Source organism: Temnothorax nylanderi, unplaced genomic scaffold (genome assembly GCF_030848795.1).
Source record: "Temnothorax nylanderi isolate EJ_2023f unplaced genomic scaffold, tnyl_v1.0 TNYL_tig0004_pilon, whole genome shotgun sequence".
Classification (NCBI taxonomy): Eukaryota; Metazoa; Arthropoda; class Insecta; order Hymenoptera; family Formicidae; genus Temnothorax; species Temnothorax nylanderi.
In genome coordinates, this window is record NW_027249066.1 from 3,201,792 (window position 1) to 3,221,676 (window position 19,885).

At 38.1% G+C, this 19,885-nt stretch overlaps 1 protein-coding gene across 1 annotated transcript in view; it reads left to right on the forward strand.

Annotated features, from left to right (window-relative positions):
* Positions 1 to 19,885, forward strand: part of Thw (chitin-binding domain protein thawb) — a 38,489-nt gene continuing 18,604 nt past the window's right edge. The window contains exon 1 of the mRNA XM_071710426.1: positions 1 to 359. The gene's annotated coding sequence lies outside the window, so the exon portion shown is untranslated. The remainder of the gene's footprint in view (positions 360 to 19,885) is intronic.

Here is a 19,885-nt window from a genome sequence, read left to right on the forward strand (position 1 = left end):
CTCCCTCGCGACGAGAGAGCTCGCTCCAAAGTTCCTTCGGCCTCGGCTGTGTTCGCTGCTGACTCTTCCCTTTCCTTCCTCTCCTTTTTCTCTTTTCTCTTTTCTCTTTTTTCTCTCTCTCTCTCTGTCTTTCTCTCCCTTTTCTTCTTGCCGATCGTTCACGCGAATAAGAATCGCGTCCGCGGCGTTCGCGCGCGTGCGACGCTTCCCTCGCTTCGCTCCGGTATCGTTTCCCGGAGCCGGCCGCGTGTGTATACCACGACTTTGGAGATTTAGAGGATCAGCAGCCGAGGATCCAGGATAGTATTTTCGCCGCATCGGCGATTGTTACGGCGGGCGCACGCGGGGCTTAACACCAGGTACGAGGTTGTCGTATACGTTGTTTTGTGAATAGATATACGCGTCATTGATGGTACGATATTTGAGAAGCGACAAGTATTTATACTCATCTATTCCCCTATCTTTTCATCTTCCTACGTTTAAGACTAATTAACTATCTTTCTTGAAATATCAAAATTAAACCAATTAGAATAAATATGTAATTTTTTAATAATAACTGAGATAACTAATATAGATGTTACATATTTACGTATGAAACAAAAAAAACAAGAATATTCAGGTGATAAAATCTCATTCTGTTTAATGGATTCAAAATGCAAAACAATTTTGCGTCCTCACAGAGAACTGAAATTTGGCCTGATACAAAATAGTTCTATACAGAGCGTCTAATAATTTCGTTTAAAGGTATTCGGTTTAGTTCATGTATCTTGGATTACGAAGTTGTTATCTCGACATTCTATATTATGCGTGCCTTTAAACGTAGATAAAATTACGATTTCTCGTTTAAATGTTCTATCGATCTACCAGTTTGCTCTTTGTCGTTGTTTAGCTTAAAAAGTGTTTTCCTCTTTAAAGTCTAAACACCACTTATATCGGAAAGAGGATTTCGCGCTCGAAACAGCTGATTACGAAGTACACGCTTGTAAATACCGCACTCGCGCAAAAATGCAGTAGTAAATTCAACCGAAATTTAAAAGCGCATTAGGTACGAGAATTTTCCGACGCGTCCGGCTAAAGGGTCATCGTCGGGCTGGGCATTTTCGTAGCCGGAGATGTAACGCGCGCTGACGCGGATCGATGGAGCATTACTTTACAAGAAGGAGATATTTAACGAGTAATCCTCTTAACTCAAATAAATCGCATTTTTGGCATTTTGCCGTCAGCGAAATACACGTATTTGCGAAATCTGCGTGAAGTATACACTCAGGCTTGTTCAGTTATGCGGCTTGTTTTATTAATAATTAAGTGCGACAAGGTAGAAATTTGGCATTATATTATTTTATGCAATAAAGATAGACTTTATATATACAATTATTTATTTACAAATAAAATTATGGACCGTGCATATAGAATCGAAAATACGAATGCAAACAGAAAATACATAAATGGATTTTGTAAAAATTTTTATTGTATACGATTTTTGAGTAATTAGCAACTACATTGTATAAATCAAATTTTCAATGGAAATTTAAAATAATTTCATCGAGTGTTTCCAACATTTTACCACGTAATGTCGTTATGTTTTACCCGAGGCTTCTACCGTCCCCGAGGGTTATAAACGCATCAGGGGGTTGCCGTTGAATCGAACAAACTTTGGCGCGTTTCCACGCGTCGCGTTGCCCCGCGCTCATGCAACCATTTTTATTATTCTCGTCGACACCAGGAAAGGCGCAGTTTTTCAAGCGTGCATTTAAATAGCGCGGCCACCGGGGTCCGACGTCATGAAAAGTATTTGTCATGCAATATAACTTCTCGTTTGTTCTCGGCGGATTATTTCCCGTCGTTAACATTTGCAATATTGTTAAGGGTAATAAAAAGGGAGGTAAATAAATTATTTGAATTTTCTACATTTTCTACGAACTTTAATTCGGCGCACAGTTTTCAACACATAGATAGAATAAACTCAAAATTCAAGTACATATCTCGGAAGTCATGTGAGTTATTAAAACAATAATACGGTACGCTCAAGATATCACGTTAAATTCCAAAATGTATCAAGGGATTAGTTCAGAAACAGCTCTGATATGTCAGGCATTTGTATTATTTGTAACGTTCAACATCCGCCGTTGTGCAGTATGTGATATAAGAGAATATCAGGCACACCCCGATCTTCCTCTCCCGTTCGTCGTGCGAAACTATGGATATGGAATATTTGCGGCGTAGATATCGCAAACAAAGATTGAAGATCCGCGAAGCATTCGCAATGTGAGATGTCGTGATATCAATGATATTAGGTTCCCGGAGTATCATTATCCGTCGTCGACATACAGTCGACTCGGTGGAATTATTTACTGAAAGATACCCGTGCGATGTATAAAGGAAATTTCGCTGCTCCATTATATCGCGCGAGCAGACTGACAGATCCTTCCGCTAGAGCCTTTAGTTTTCGCTTCGCTGTCAAACTTCGTACTTAAGTTGAGTACCAATGTTCTATTTGATATACTATATCCTTGCGCTTATTGTCTATTAATTTTCTCATTCGATTTACGTACATTAGCAAATTAGTAAAATTCACAAATTGTGTTTTGTAGGTATAATCCTTTCTACTGATTACTTTATTTTATTTCAGTTTAATTATGTCTGTAATTAATATAAAAACGGTTGCTATATAATTATATTATAAATTATTAATTATTTTCCCATTTAAATGATAAAATTAACCCTCTGTAGTCTGTACTTTAACCGACAGAAATAGGTAACGCGCTCTAGAATAACTTGAAAGATAGTTGCGCGATGTCAGGCAAATTTCATTCCATTAGGAGGTTCTTACATGCGGACAGAGTAGACCCAATTTGCCCTATCGTGCCGACGAGATCCTTCTGAAAGTCCTTAACTTTAACTTCTTGGTAAGAGGGGAAACGAGCTCTATATTCAATATTGCCGACATCAAATTCAAAAATGCTTACCTAAAATGTCTTTATTTCTTTTGCGACGTTATATAGTATACATTTTTGTATTTTATATTAATTGTATTATTGAAGACGCCATTAATTGTATTTAACAAGTAAATGGCGAGGCGGTTAATGGTACAACGAATGACATTATTATTTGTTTCATAAAGTTTATGTAATAAATAATAATGTACAGCAAAACTCCGTTATGTCTGTACATTAATTAACATACGTGTAAATCTAATTAGAGTGGAGTCTTTGGTCATGAGAACCAACTTCTTGCTCGACTCGATGTCGAACACGACGACAGTAAAGCGGGATGTTCCTAGGTCGAACTCGTCGAGGTCGCCATAATTAATTAATCTTGTCTCTAGCTAATTAATCTGCGCTCGCCAGTTAGGTGAATGAGGAGCGCAGAATGCGATGTCGGACAAAGCGGTGGATCGTTAAGCAATACGTCATAACGAAATGTGTGCCTGACCCATTTTTGCACGCGAACTTCCAGGCACGCGAAGTGGCCTGTGGAAATCTCGCTCCCGTCTCGCGCTCTCCGTTCCTCCCTATTCCCTCTCTTTTCGTTTTGTCTCGGTCTGACAAAAACGTGGCGCAAAAGAGTCTCACGCTGTGTGGCCAACATCGGTGTAATTATACACGCGAGTGTAACACGTCGCATGGCACACTCGAGCTTCTGTGGGCGCGCGAGAGCTTCTCTCGCGAGAGGGAAGCAATGAAACATTCTTCGTGTGTTAATAAAGCAATAAAATTTCTTCATCCCGTTAATTCTTGCACGCGGCATTCGGTATTCGGTCGTTTCCATTTCTCTCTAAAAAGGATCCACTCGAAGGTATTTCGCTTCGTTGGCACGATCCGCTTGAAGTTTTCGTTCGATGGAGAATTTTATTAAACAGTCGAACTCTCTCTGTGTGCACAGAACTGCGAATTATTTCGAGCTTGTTACATCACATCTAAGCTGGCTTTGATAAATATTGAATGGATTTCATGAAACGTAAAATAGTATCCATCTTTTCTGCTATTCTACCGCTAATCTTAGTCAATTCTTCCTTGTTACTAAAACAAGTATCAAGATAATGGCATGTACAGAATGTACCTCGTGTACTCCGGCTTTAAGATGCAATTTATCTCATTTCGTTAGGTGCAGAATGTTCCACTTTTGTAATTATGTAGTTTTACTTACATATCTCTGCCCAGATCTCGCACTTGCTTAACGCTGTTTAAGGAACTTATTATTTATAGAGTTACAGAATTACAAAGATCAAGAGCAAGGGTGTTATTATTCTTATACAAGAGCGTAGACATAGATTTGTATGTTGTTTCGCATTAAATCAAAAACTTAATTGCTGCACACATACACACACACACACATATGCAGAAATGTCACTGAATATATTTGATATCGTTTATGTGTAACATTGTTGCCTCCATTCGTCTTTATGATCGTCATTTGGTACAAGTCAAGTTTCCAATTATTATCTCTGATTGATCCTGGCGGGAACCTCACTCGCTACCAGTACGGCGGGCGCCAAATTACATCCGGATTACAGTGATTAGTTCTGAAGTCGATTGTATCCTAGTTCCGAAACGCGTGTGTGATATCTACAAAAACCACAAATCCTAAAAGTCGTAAAGCAAAGTGATTCAATGTCAAATCGGCTATTTAAGATATCAGAATAGCGAGAAGTAATTATTCAGAATTACGATTAATGTGATCAATAAGTGAAAATAAATTTGTCGAATGTTCACAACGTCGATGATAAAATCCGTGTATTTATATCGTACGATACAAATGATACACGATATGTGTGTGTGTGTGTGTGTGTGTGTGTGTGTGTGTGTGTGTGTGTGTGTGTGTGTGTGTGTGTGGGGCGATGTGCTAATTTATTATTTTATTGGATTTCGTTTCAACGTGAAATTGTATCGCGATACGAGAAATTCGAGTTCTGAAAACGACAAATCTGACGATAAACACAATATGCATATTATGACGACAGAAAGTTTTTCAACTACAACAAAATATCGCATGACAAAACCGGGATTATTTCGCAATTTAATAATTTCTCTTTGCGCCGGGTACACCGACTTTTACTCCCATGAGCGTCCTTCCAATTTCAGGGCTAACGATATCAACGTAATGTTGTGACATTATGACCGCGATACGACGGCCCAATCACAAACGCGATAATCACAAACGCGTGTTTGATGTAATTTAATATGTAATAGATGGATATTAATTCGGGCCGCGACGTAAAATGACGAGCTCTCGGGTCATATCGAGGTTCAATGCATTTCGGAGGGTGTGCTTTTGCGCAACGCGCATAATTCGCCTCACCGAGTGACGTTAATTGCGCGCAATGTAAATGCTCTTGTTCAGCATTACGCGGCGCATTAAGCTCGTTTCGCGACAGAATAACGGGGGTACATGTTCGTAGACGCGAGAGAGATTTATTTAACAGCTCTTTTTTTGCTCGACTGATGATTACGGCATTTGTAATTAAACAGAATATTACAGTTGGTATTTACCAAAAAAAGAATGACGACTTCTGTATTATAACTGTAGGAGTACGTGTGCATAATGCAGCGACTTTCTTGCTTCTTTCAAATTCCGTGTCATCGCGACAACGAACAGAAACATGTCGTATATGCATTGTGTTCCACGTTAATTTAGCGTTGAATTGAAATAAATCACACGGATAAACATTCGCGACGTATTAATCGCTCGCCTTTTTTCGGAGATTTCCTCTACGAAAAAATAATATCGCGATGGATTTGCATTACCTTTTACTGCATGTTGCATTCATACTTAAACTGAACTGGGAAATGACTCCGAGCTGGGACCGGCGGGGCTATATCGAAGTTTCGATATTGCCGTAATTCCCAATTTGCCGAAGGTACCGCGCGCGAAACCGTGGACCGTCCACTAATGCGATAAACGATCTGCCGCGGACGCCTGGTTTCTGGCTATACTACTGGCAGCGTCCGACCGGTTTCCACATCAAAGCGGTCCCTGCTGCCACTCCCGCGGACAAGTCGCGCGGCCAACGTAAATCCTATTATCGATAAAATGTAATCACTTTGACGTGGACGTCGAATATAATGCCGCACGACAAAGTTTTTTTCTTTTCATTACGTAATCTCGTGTAAAAAATAGTGAAACATATCAAGTATTTGTTATATTTCTAATAATGAATTGAGCGTCTAGGCCAAGTAAATTCGTTAATTGTTTCCTCTGCTATTCCAGGATGCCTGTAAAATTAACACAATTCAATATCAAACTTCTTCATTCATTTGCAGCTGTATAGTTTACGAAACATTTTTAATTACGATTTTTAATTACGATCTCCTAGCTTAATATAAAGACTAATTAAGCAATCCAGTAAGTTTATAAGAAAAGAATTTATTAAAATTTTTGCATATATACGCATGTATAAAATACGTAACAAAATTCATAAATCTAACTTGTATTAAGTACTCCACTTTTGCAAAAGCGATTGCTGTCTTAAGGACCTTTCCTACGTTACCAGGAGATTAACGTCTGTCTATTAGGCAGGACGTAAATGAACTGCAGCACTAAATTTATACTTCAGCTGGTGCACTATGTATCCTTGTCTAAAAGTACATTTACAGTACTGCAGAAACGGTATGGGTGTGTAGGACTCGGACATATTAATAAGAAATTATTATTGTAAATCTCATAACTAAATTGTGTGTGGGTGCGTGAGTGCATCCCACAATAAAAGTAAATATATTTCTATATATACAATATTTGTGCGTATTCTCCAAAGTTTGAAAAATATACGCGTTCGATATGACGTGCCTCGAGAGAACAATTAGAAAGAAAAATGGCGTCGTTATCGCTGGTGTACGAATCCACTCCGATTTCAATCGGGAGATACTTGATATTTCGGATAACTCAAAAGTTTCCGCGAATATCGAAAATGTGATGTGCCCTGCTGTTTGATATATGATGATAAATAACTGAAAATAATTATCCATCAATGTAATTTAATAGGTGTCGGATTTATTATTGGATTTTCCAAAGTTTTTCTTAAACGGCGTTGTTTTTAATCTTGCGTAAAATACTTAAATATAATATTTATAATAGAAATCTTGTTTATAAAAAATATAATGCAATTATATTTTAAATGAATATAGATATCGAAGAATATATCGTTAACAAATGTCTTTTATTTTTAAAACAAATTAAATTGAAACTTTATATATCCAAAACAAATATTAAAAACATTGTTTCTCTACTGTTTTCAAATAAATTTTAATAAAAATTCTTTTATAATTTAATTTAATTATTACAATATTTAATTACCACAATATTTCAATATTATTATTGAAATATGTTTGAAATTTAAAAAATACCGTATAATCTTTAATTAAAAATGGGAGTTGCAATGTTGGGACAATTTGCATATTTTATCCGGTTTATTAAACTAAAAATCTTTTATTTATTAAAAAATATTGAGGAACTATTGGAGAAGCATTATTGGAACCGTAAACAAAAGTTCGCTGTTATTACTTTTTCGAGGTCTTTGAGACTCGCTGAACGGCAGCGTTGAACGGCGGTACAACGACCAAAGTCGGAATCGATCGACATCTGTGTTCCGATGAGGGTATATCGGTGAATGTTCCAAGTTATCGATCTAATAGCAGCAGAGAGCGTGCTATAGAATCCGTGCACGCTCCGCGCCCCGCCGCGATTCGATGTCGCGCGTGCGACCATATCGATATCGATATTATACCCCGCGGCATGTTGCACCGCACTTACCCTGTACTTTGCCGACAAACAAACTTTACGTGCAATTTTTTACCTCGAATTCGAAAAGTTCGACGATAAACGCCGTCGCGAAAATACATTGCAATTCTGAGTCGCGAAATTTCGAGGTTTGTCATGGCGATGAAATGCGTATTCTCCGGATCACGAAGAGAGCGTATATGGATCACGACAGAGTATATATATTTCATTTACGTTATTTATTTATCAAACCGGAAATTTGCGGTGCTTGGAAATAAATTTGATCAGTACATTAATTCCGTAACAGTTCCGCGGCGTAAATTTCTGTTAAATTATATCGATTGCAACGGCATTGACATATCTCTCTCATTATGTTTTTGTAAAATTCATTAATTAAGAACTTGGCTTATTGTCAACGGTGATTTTTTTAAATTAATTTCAATTGGCCTATAGCTGGTTTTTTAATAGAATTTTAAGTTTGAAGGGTAATTTGACGTTGAAATTTTTGATCGAGGTTTTGCGGACGGAAAAACGATTTTATATGAAGCGTATTATTTAAATATTTGTAACATAGTGGTGCGCTTTATGGAGTGTACCTTGCGCACAGATTGACGTGCGTCAATTTGCAAAAGGTAGAATGATATTTTATTCGACAAAGTGAATGGAAATATTCAGTGTACGCATAAAATCTCCAAATCGACCGGCCGTTTGAAGATTATTCATTTACTTTGAACAAACGCTACCGATTTTTCGATGCACGTGTTTCTTTCCTCATACTTGTACTCCTCCGCCCTCTCTCAGCTAATCCTGCTGAAATAATTATCGAATTAGCATTACAAAGGAGGAAGGAGGTACGTACGTATGCGTTCTAAGTTAAGATGCCTAGCTTTGGTTCGTTATCTGGTTGCCTTTGTTCCGACATCGGACTTCCCTCCTGAGCGACTATCAGAAACGTGAAACTCGTTCTCGTTGTGCCCGAGAGTCCTCCAGGCTGCTGTCACATTAATTAAACACACGATGTAGTATAACTCGCGTAAGACAGCACTCGACCTGAACATTAAACCGTCACAAAATGTCCTAGAAACGTGCACGTCGAAGGAAAGGAATAATTTCAATCTTAGAAACAAATATAATATTGAGATATGATTGACTTTCCAATAATTGGAGAGATCTCCGGTAATTACAAGATCTAAGGATTCGTTATTGTAGAAACTCCAGAGAAAACAAAAATCTGAAACTAAATTTTAAGCTTTATTAACGATAAATGAAAGAGTTAAGCACAAAGAGTTAAGAGATAACTAATGGGACGTTAATAAATTAAGACTCGAATTAGATTTTCGTCGGGGATATTAGAATGCAAATTAGTTGCGGAATATTTTCTCCTCGTTATACGGGATGTCCTTGATGATCCACGGCGCGTCCTTTTCCGTATACACGTCAACAGCCCTTTAATGAATTCAAAATCGATTTTCCAAGAGAAGGCTCTCATTTCTCTCCAAGCACGATTTCAATCTATGATACCAAATTACGCGAAAATGGTAGTAAAATGTGGAAGTTTAAAAGTAAATGACAATTAGTACGGAGCTTTTGGCGACCGTAATTTCAGAAAAACCTTTCGAAAAATACTTTTCTAAAGTGGAAAACTTTTTTCCCTGAATTGCTCTTGTTTGCGCAGTTTTATAATGGTTAATTTATTGTTAAACTTTAAAAGAGGCAAAAAAGCTCGCTCCCTGGAGTTATACATCGTGAATAGCGGGGTGTGCTAAAAGGAAATCGTTGTTGGTTCGAGATTTCCCGGAGCTCTCCATCGTCCTATTATTATGGATTTTTACGTTTAAATACCGTAAAACAGATGACAATTTCAATCTTATTATAAAATCTGAACGATATTATGTCGGAAAAATATTATCGTGATGTAATAATTCATAGTTATTAAACTATTATATAACCGACGGATTTATAAGTAATGATAGTTTTTTACGACGTATTTATTAAATTATTCAGCGGACGTGTGAAGTCCATTTACAATTTTTTTACATTTACATAATTAATTATTAACAATTGTGTACGTTTCGTGGTTTATTTATCAAATAACATTTATCAAACGGGAATTTGCGCGGAGCTTGTAAATAAATTAGAATATATTATTTCAATGCTAGAACGTAAATACATTTTGTTGTTATTAAATAAACAAACAAGTAATTACATCATTATAATTTTAACAAATTTATTTAGTATAACTTAAAAAATTTCTAAGCAAATGGCATTAATGATAATAATCGTTACGTCAGCACATATGGTGACGATTTTAATCGTGAGAGATACGTTATCAATATATAGGCAACATGTCAAAAGTGAATATGGAGAGTAGAGAGAATTGCAGCTAGTGGCGCTGAAAGGAGTAAACAAGAGATCCCGCGAAGTTATGTGTGTGCGAACAGAACAAAATCCTCGGGCGATATCGCTGCCGCGGCGCGCGCGCGCTGATACTCGCGGCAGATGATTAGAGTGCATCGGGGGATTTTTCGAGGCGAACGCGTGGGAAAGAAAGTCTTTTATTTCACCGAGAAAGCGGGAAGACTGTATCATTATATGCGATTATGGTACGTATCTGCCGCACGTTGACGCGTTTCGCGTTACCGTTCCTCCTTGTTTGCGCCAGATCAACGGCACATGTGCGCTTCGTTACACGCACGCGAGTGCGAAGCCAAGCGCCACGATGATATATCTAAGATTATTATACAATCGTGTGTTTTCCCAGATAAGATTCGAGCCAGTCATTTTTCAACCGCGTTATTCAATCAGCTGTCAGATAAATTTAATTAGACGTCAATCGAATCGATTGGACATAATTGCACGCCGTCATTAGAACGATGTAACTATTTTTGCAACCAGTCAACCAATTAGTCATTAATTTCGTTATCTCGTGTGGAAAGCGACCGACGTTGCAAAACGTGCGGCGACAAATTGGGTCACGGGACTAAACTTTGGCCCTCGTATCCTCGCCGCATGCTAAATGCGGCTGTTTCCCATCTCGTACTGTCATTAAGCATTGCCTCTCGTAGGCTAGACAAATAACACTCGAAATCGGGGAGTTACATGTAGCGCTAAATGCAACGCTAGGTAGAGACGGAAATGCAATAGCAGTCAATGAATCTTTGGTTTACTGCTCCCGAAATGTAAAATTTAGTGGTAAATGTGACGATTTTATCTCGTGTCAATCGTGTTGACACGAACATTTGCGTACGGATAAAACTCGAAATCGGACAGTCACATTTAGTGCTAAATGGAGCGTGAAACAGAAGTGAGAATAGAATCACTGCATCGAATCACAGTTAAAGCATCGTATCCTTTAAATTTACTTCGATGATTTGCAACTTTTACTAATCTATTATTTACATTAAAAATGTATAATCCCGAAGAAATATGTTAAAATTTTTATCTTATATCTTTAAGATTTTATTCAAAAATGCTGAAACGCGAGAAGAAGCTGTTGAAACAAGAATGAAATATTTTGCTATGAATTAAAAACGTGTGATCGTCAAAACAGATTTAACCCTAACAATTATGTACAATCCGTTCTAATTCTTCAACGTATATTAAATTTACTATTTTATTCGCCATGTGCTTATTTTTATTAATTGCTCATTTCTGCGATATTTGGTATCGTAATTGTAGTTATGAGATTATCCAAAAGCCTTATCTCGTTACCGAGATGCAGCGATCCCTCTCGAGGAAGGAGAAAACTGAGATCTCACCGACGACCGAATAATAGCTTCTCGCATTATCTGTCTTTCTGATCCACTGATGCGAATTTTTCTCCGAAGGCGAAACTTTCATAATTTCTTGGTAAGACTTGGTATTTCGAAAAATTTTGTGGCGCGGCCTTCCACCTTCCTTACTGGCGATTGCGTCATTTCCCTTAATTCAAAACATGAGATTACACGAGTCCTCCGCAGCTTGCGACACAGTGACTCAATATGAGAAAATGTAATACCCCCTGAGAGTGAAAATTGGCAGTTCGAAAAACAACGACCTTAGACTCGCGTGAATGGCGCTCGTTGAAACCGCGATGGTACACGACAATACGCGCATTCGAAAAATTTACGACACGTGGAACAGGTAAAACGTTCGCATTCATATGCAGTAGCGCTAATATTTCTTTTTGTTGATGCAACTTGTTAGGAAAAATCCAGTGAAAAGTAAAGCACTTTTAGTTATCAGCCATTCAAACGATGATAAATTTAGATTGCGTATAGAAGTGTTCAATACTGGAATAACGGATAAACGGCACTCACGAAACCGGGTTGCAGTGGCTTTGAATATTTTATTTCTGCATTTGCAGTTGGCAAAGGACGAAAAACGAACGCAGAGCTGGAAGAGATGGAAAACGAGAGGGATTTTCTCATAATTATGATATTTTTTCACACGAGAAAATTGCAATTTGGTGCGAACGTATTTTATAATTTCCGAGTTGATTGACAGAAATGGCCATTCGATTGAATCGCGGTATTAAAATTTATATTAAAATTTATATTACCATGAAAATGATGCATCGCGTACAACTTTTATGAAACAAATGTGAACATTTACAATCTTTGCGCCGCAATTTCGTACTTTGTTCAGCATGAATAATGCAACGCGCTATCCTTTAAATATGTACTTAATTCAAAGTTTCTTCGTTTTAAAAATTTTCGAAGAAAACTGTAGACGCGGAGGAAAGTTTTCTCTCTGGCGGTTGAGAAATTAAATATTTTGACGCGTTCGTAAAACTAATTGCCCATAATTATTGTGCTCGACGGCTGTTCCGAATCAACATAACTATCCTATCCTCCTATTGAGGAGAGGACGAGGAGAGACGAGAGACGAGGCGAGGCGGGACGTGGCGCAGCCGACGGAGCAGGGAGAGCGCTGGTATTTGCATAATATGGGAATCGCTTCTGAGGCCAAGCCATTGTTCCGAGCGCGTCTATGCGCGTGGTGTAGTATGTGAGAAGATTCGACGAGCGGAAGAACATCCGAATACGTAACCCGGCGATAATAATTACGTTCCTGTTCCACGTAGCGCGCGGTGTGCTGCTTGGGCAACGCTCTCTTCCTTTCTCCCACACCGAATTGACTGCACGGGGGGAATTCGCCTGGTACTCTACTTGTTTGAAGACCTCGTTTCGCCACCGATTGATCCGGCGATCTGAGAAAGAGAGCCGCGGAGAAAGGGCGGAGGGGATCGGGGGAGACCGTTTCTCGCGCTGAAGAACGGGAAAGCGGTTCCTTGACAAGAATCCTGGCCAGCCGGAGACAGAAGTTAATGAAACATTCCGGAATGCTTCATTAACTCTGGGACGATCATGCGTAAACGTCAATTGCGTCGGCTCGAACTTATATGAATCAAAAATGTGAAATCCATAATAATTGATTATAATATACCTTGATTTACTACTCTTGAGCTAATCAATAATTCAAGGAAGTTGATGATTTAAATTGAAATTAGCTGAAATTTTATCCAATGCCATTATTTATCGTAATTTTGCGATCTTTAATATTAATTATTCTTGTGTAATTAGGCATAAATTTATCGTTTCCATTTCTGAATTCGAATACTCAAAATCACACAACTGACCAGTGGCGTAGATATTTACATAGTGTATCTGTTTAGGCATATAAACAGCTTCCATTTGCTGGTATTTTACATTAGATACTGGTATTTGAACGTTAGATTCAGGTGTCTTTGATGGCAATCTGTACATGCATACCTGTGTGGATGCGTGTTTAGATATGCGAATCAAGATGCAACATGGTCGGTATCGATTCTAAACAAGTTGCTCGACACAGTTTACATCGGTGTTATTTCGGCATTCTGTGTTTCGACTGTTGTATCGGGTTTGATCATCTCATGGCATCTCTTGAGTCGTTCAACGGGCATCGTACTCTTTGATTATCTATACAGCATGGCGACGATGTTACTTCGATTGATTGATTTACGAGAGATTATAAGATATGTCTTGTTGGGGGAGGATCTTTATAGTTTAGAATATCATTATGTCACAGTATCTAAAGCAAAACTAGTCTTATTATTAAAATTTCAAGTACAACTCCATTTTTGTTATTTTGCTGCTCGAGCAAAACTTTGCCGCAATAACATAATTATACGGTACGAAAACAGAATTTAAACAACTTGATGAATTTTTCAACTATTTCAGGGTAAACTTTAGGTACCTGGCTTTTAATAATAAACACGATAACCTGCAGCTATTTAAATTTTTTACGGAAAAGCTTTTTAATTAATATTTGAAAACGTCTCAGCGGTGTTAAATGGATGCCAAAAGCCTATGAATATTTCCAACAGCTAAATATTTTTCCAAAAAGTTAACTGTTCCGTAAACCGCAATAGTAAACCGCAGAAGTTTCTACGTGTGTACGTATTAAAATGTTAGATACATTGTTATTTCTTAAAAAATGATTATTAAAACATTTCACTTAATATCAATTCTAACAATTTCTCGTAAATATTTTCTAGTTCTACAATATAAAATAGAAAATAGTATAGTTAGAAAAATAGTTAGAAAAATATATTTTAAATTTTACACAATCTTGGAAGCATGTAAATTATTAAATAACGTGATACGAAACAATCAAACTTTGATCTTTGCTATCTTGTTTAGCTATTATTTAGCGCTAATTAATATTAATGCAGCCGGTAGTAGGTATGACATCTCAGATTCTAGCTACATGCACGTAGTTTCATGGCAAGCTCACGACATCTGGGCTAATAACATGGGTAATAGAATGGCTCCCAGCACGATACGTCTTCGTCAGTAAGTGCTAGCTACCGATTACAATCCATTAGTGAAACGGCGTCGGGGTAAAGATAAAGAGAGAGAGAGAGAGAGAGAGGAGGAGGAAGGAGGAGGAGAGAGAGAGAGCTACCGATATGATGGAAATTAAAATACTGTTACGATTACAGGTTTAAGCAGATCGTAAGCGATGGCAGAAGGTCCGCGGATCCCAATTACGGTGACCGGTAGCGCGGTAACATAACAGGCAACGGTTACGAAAGCGAGCCGGTGATTACGGAACGAGAGGTGCAAGGATCTTCGGATCCCATCGTGACTCGTGGTTGTTGTTGTTAGTTCAGGTGATTTCGGCCCGACCGATCGCTGACCTTTCGCCATGTCATAATCACACGAGTCGCGGCTTTTTACGAGTCTAATCGACATCGAGCGGATCTCGTGACGGACCCCGGGTATCGATCTGTGAAATTGACGTCGCCCCGCTAGATTCGCGACACGCGAATTACACGGTGCGCTTGTAAAATTCGGCGCTACACCGCGCGAATAATGCCTTATTGCCTTGAACGGGGGGATCGCTTAAGGCTTGCGCGCGCGCGATTATTTTCTTTCGAACGACGAAATGCCATGCCGATCCCAGTAAAGAAAACGCGGCAGTGCGGCTTCTTCTTCGGTTGTTTCGTGCCGGTCCTCCGGTGAGGAGGCATAAAGGAAGTAATCACCCGCGCTGATTGCGAAAAACTGCCGACCTGACGCCTAGCCTCGTCCTTTTCACGGTTGCTTGCACGCCGCCATCCTCGTCTGGTCGCTTCTTTTTTATCGCTGTGCATCATGCAGGAAGGTAATCGATCACTTATATTGTATCGATTAACTTCTCTGTGGGATCGAGCGTTTCCCTCCGACAAAAAGAGCTTGTATTTATTGAAAACAGATTGATATATCTTTGCATCATTTCTCTCAGACATTTATCTTTTCATAAATAATCGATAGCGATTTACAATGTTTAAAGTTAATAAAAGTTTAGATTAGTTGCAACGATAAATTAAAATTATTTTGCACGGATACAAGTTTCGCTAAGAAAGAAACAAGTTATTTTTGTGACTTTTATCACTTTTATTTGTTTGCATTTTTCTCTTTATATATGTACCAGTTTCTGTATCTTAACAATGAAAGTAGACTGTTATAGCAATCATACACATAAAGTCTAATCTTCGCCGCCGTAATCGCGAGCTCTGCAATTAGTTCTAATAAAGGAGCGATTACCATTCCTTGCTTTAATTAAATTACGAAATTCACTGATATTGGTCTTATTAATATTGTTAACCGATACACCAACATGCAATTAAATCCTCTTATTATTTCCATTATTTATTTTCTTCTCTTTAATTGTCGTGCAAAGTTTACTTTTCTTTTTTTCCTGTATAAATATCAGCTCACGGTGAATATGAAAAGGTAAACATGAAAATATACAACTTGTTTATTTAGTTAAAATTACCAATTTTATCTCGCTGTTTTGTAACGTTCCCTTTAATTAATCATTTCTTTTTCGAGTCACTGTAATTAAGTATGTGCTTCAATAGAACCGTAAAGCGAGTTATCACGGGAAAGGCGGTGTAAAAATAAAAGTGCGGGAGGCTGACCTGCCGGTATTCTTTCCCAATCGCTATTCAGCGCGGAAGACCAGATGACGACGATAAGCGAGCGAGTGCATCGCGTTGGAGAAACGCATGGACGAACTGAAGTGTAACCTCGTAAACACGGGAGAAATGTGCCGCGACAAAGAAAAGGAAGACGCTTGAAAGTAACGCCACGCGGAAACCCGGCGACGTAACAATTATCTCATCCGCGTCATTACTTTCTAAGTTTCTAATTAACCACGGCGACTCCGCGTACGCAGTATCACTTATTAGACAGGTGTTAAATGCGAGTACGGGCCGCCGCTGCTTCGAAACCACGAAATGTAATTTCTCGCTCAAGAAAATTAGTTTACAAGAATTACAAGAATTTAAATTTGCGCATTTATACCGTTAAAAAATTTTCTCCGATTTAAAACAAATTTGCTCAACACTATTTATTTTTATAGTAAACTTTTTATGCTAACAGAAATTTTTTCATGTTTTTACGTCGAATATGCTATACGAAACAGCGAATATTTCTAACAGGTACTGTTAATTTACGATAAACTGTTTTTCATCAAAAAGTAAAAACATGTTGCAGGTATAATATTTATTGTGTATTGCCAATTAATGTTTCGTAAACTTTACGTGTTTATAGAGACCAGAAAATATTCGATTGCACCAATTTCAGCCGATCGTTAGACCGAAACGATTAATTTGAAAAACAGTGACATTATTTGGTTTATCGAAAAAAAAAAATCTATACTAAAGTCAGCGTGTACATCCGTATCGCGTATTAGCTGTATTGGAACATCAATATCGAAATTTCGACATGTACACAGTTTCGCCTATTAGCTGTATAGGAACCACTTGTTTCAATTACAAATCAATATGCGCATATTCCATTTTTTATGGAGAGGTGAGGAAATAGCAATAAATGTAAAGTTTTTAAGTTTCGTGAAGTTTAAAACTTTTTTGAAAGTCTGACACTTTTTTGGAGGAGATATAATTGCATGCGAATCTAATTACGATAAATTTAATTTGTACGTTTATTCTCTTTTTTATATATCTCAATTGTGGCATTAATTTAAAGAATAAATTTAGTACATAATTATATAGTTATTTAATTTTCAACGTTGAATAATTTTGTATTTAAATTTTATAAGATTTTGTTACTTCTGTAAAACATCTTTTCATCGTGTTTGTTAAATGTATCTTGAATAGAATTCACGCTTCAACGTTGAAACAAACGCCATTATTTTTTCAATATTTTCAAGGAAATTCTCAAGAGAAAGTGTATGATTTCTGAGACATTTGCATTCATATGCATCTACAATATCTGCGCGTTGTATGCGCAATACATCGAGCGCTCCATTAATGAGCGACGAAGCTGCAGCTCGTAAGCCGAGACAGAGCATCGAACGTTGCACTTTCCCGTCTATTCGTGGATATTCGTCTCAATGTTCTCCGATAACCGGAGATCGAATCGTTCACCAAAGTTACGAATCTCGCTTTCTCTCTCTCTCTTTCTCTCTCGCCGTGGCGCAGGGAAGGTGAACGCAATCTTCGCGGCTCCTCCGACCCCGAACGAAGATGAAAACTGGTGTAACTTTCGACGTGTTTAATTCTCGATATCGCAGAAAATGTGCTCTATGCCAATTGTGCGGCGTTTCCATTATCATGACAATTTCCCCCGTGGCTACAGTGTGAAACTTCGAATTCGCAGAGATTATACGCCGGTACCGAACGTCGCCGACAATGAGCAACGCAATTAGAACGCTTATAAGCGCTTATAAGCGCGGCGCTGGAAGTACGGCGTCGATTCGCCCGGAGCGATTGCGAGCCGCAGGCGAATTAAAATAATAATTGAGCGCTCGTGAAGTCGCGGATAATCCGAAATTCCAGACCGCCCCTAATGACGGTCCGCTCGCAGTCGTGACTGCGACAAATGGACTCTCCGTCTTGGCGAAAATCCTAGTCGTCGTCTGCCTCGGCTAATCACAACGCGAGATTATCGGAGAGATTACGTGCGGCCGTCGATGGTCTTTAATATTTCGAATTAAGTGGTTACTCAACGGCGCGGGGTGCGTCTCACTGATTTCACTCGGTGCTCCTCAGATTTTGCATAGCTTTTGAGAAATCGCGAATAACGTGTGTACGATGTAAGATGTAATTATAGTAATGCAAATAATATTACGCAAAGAATAAATATTTAAAAATATCGATAGAATTCTGAGTAAAGAAACATTACAAAAATATATACTTATATTTTATGCAATGTATTATTAAAATCATACGAGGTTAACATTGCGCAGTAAGAGAATAATTTACATACAAAGAGATATCACTCGCCGCTGTGATAGCTATGCTGATCTATTCTCTGAAGCAATAAAGCAAACACAAATCAATATCCAAGCGAATTCTTCATTTTCAACGATCTAACATTTTCGAGTTGCATAAAGTAAGATAATATTCGTAACATTTACGTCAAATTTGTGAAAATCTGATACAGAGAAAGAACCAAATACACGCACTGCCAATAAAATTTATTAGTTTGTATTTTACACGGAGTGCATGCGTTTATTATTTTATTGTGTATTTAGTGCATTTTAAAATATTCATACGTTTCTCTCTTATATATCTCGCAGTAGTAATTTCGAAATTTGTCTCATTTCTCTACTCGCGGATGCAGGGAGGCAAAGGCATGAAAATGTATAATCCTTTGTACATTTTCGTTGGGATAATTTTGCGTGTAATGTCTCTTTAATTTCGCTCACTTTTCGTTAATAATTAGTTAATTAATTTTCATCAATAATTTAGTCGTCGATGTGATAGGTCCAACCGTACTTGACCCGATCATTATCTCTTTCCGCTAATTGCATATATTATTATTCAATTATCGGATATTTTAATTAATGAGTTATACATGTTACACGATCCCAGAGGAGAAGACCGGGGAAAAGGAAGTGTATTATCACTAATAACAATTAATTTTTTTATTATATTATATTTTATCGTATTACGTCGTGACTTTATTTCGTTCACAAAAGAACGCTAACTGACACACAGGTGTGTGTGTGTCAATCATTTCTTTTTACAATTGCTACAAACAAACCTCACTTACTCTCTACGAGAGCGACTTTTATGCTGTTATTTTATCGATTCGAATGGTGAATGAACGCACGGATGTCAAACGCAGGCGTTCGTGCGACAGAGTTTGTGTGTACGCTTCGCAGGCCTGCAAAATGGCTATGATCTCTATGTTGATATTCCAGTTATTCGGTGAAGTACGGTTGGGCCGCGAGCACGACTTGCGCTGGAAAACACGAAAGCGTTTTCGCTCACGGCAAGGATCGTTCTCAAGGATGATCTCCGCGCTCGCGCACGAGCTAGCCTCGTCGCCGTTTAAACGCGAAAAGGTGAAAGTTGAGCGAAGCGTCGTACTAGAGGCTTTTCATATTTAAAGGTCAACAACTGGTGGCCGACAATAACTACGATGTTTCTTCCGCTTGCGTGGCAATTTTACGCCAATTTTATCGCTACGTGACGGTATCGAAAGGCGGGGATGTTGGAGGAGCCTTTTTAATTTTTTAACAAAAGCGGCGACGAATTCACCGCGGTGTTGAATAATATAACGATCTGAATAAAACAGCACCGTTAGAAATAATCTAACGAATTTTTAATTCAAAGCACATTCGTGAAAAGCTTTTAAAATCCTCGTTAGGCATCGTTTTTAAGGCATCGATAAAGCATTAATACTTTATTTAA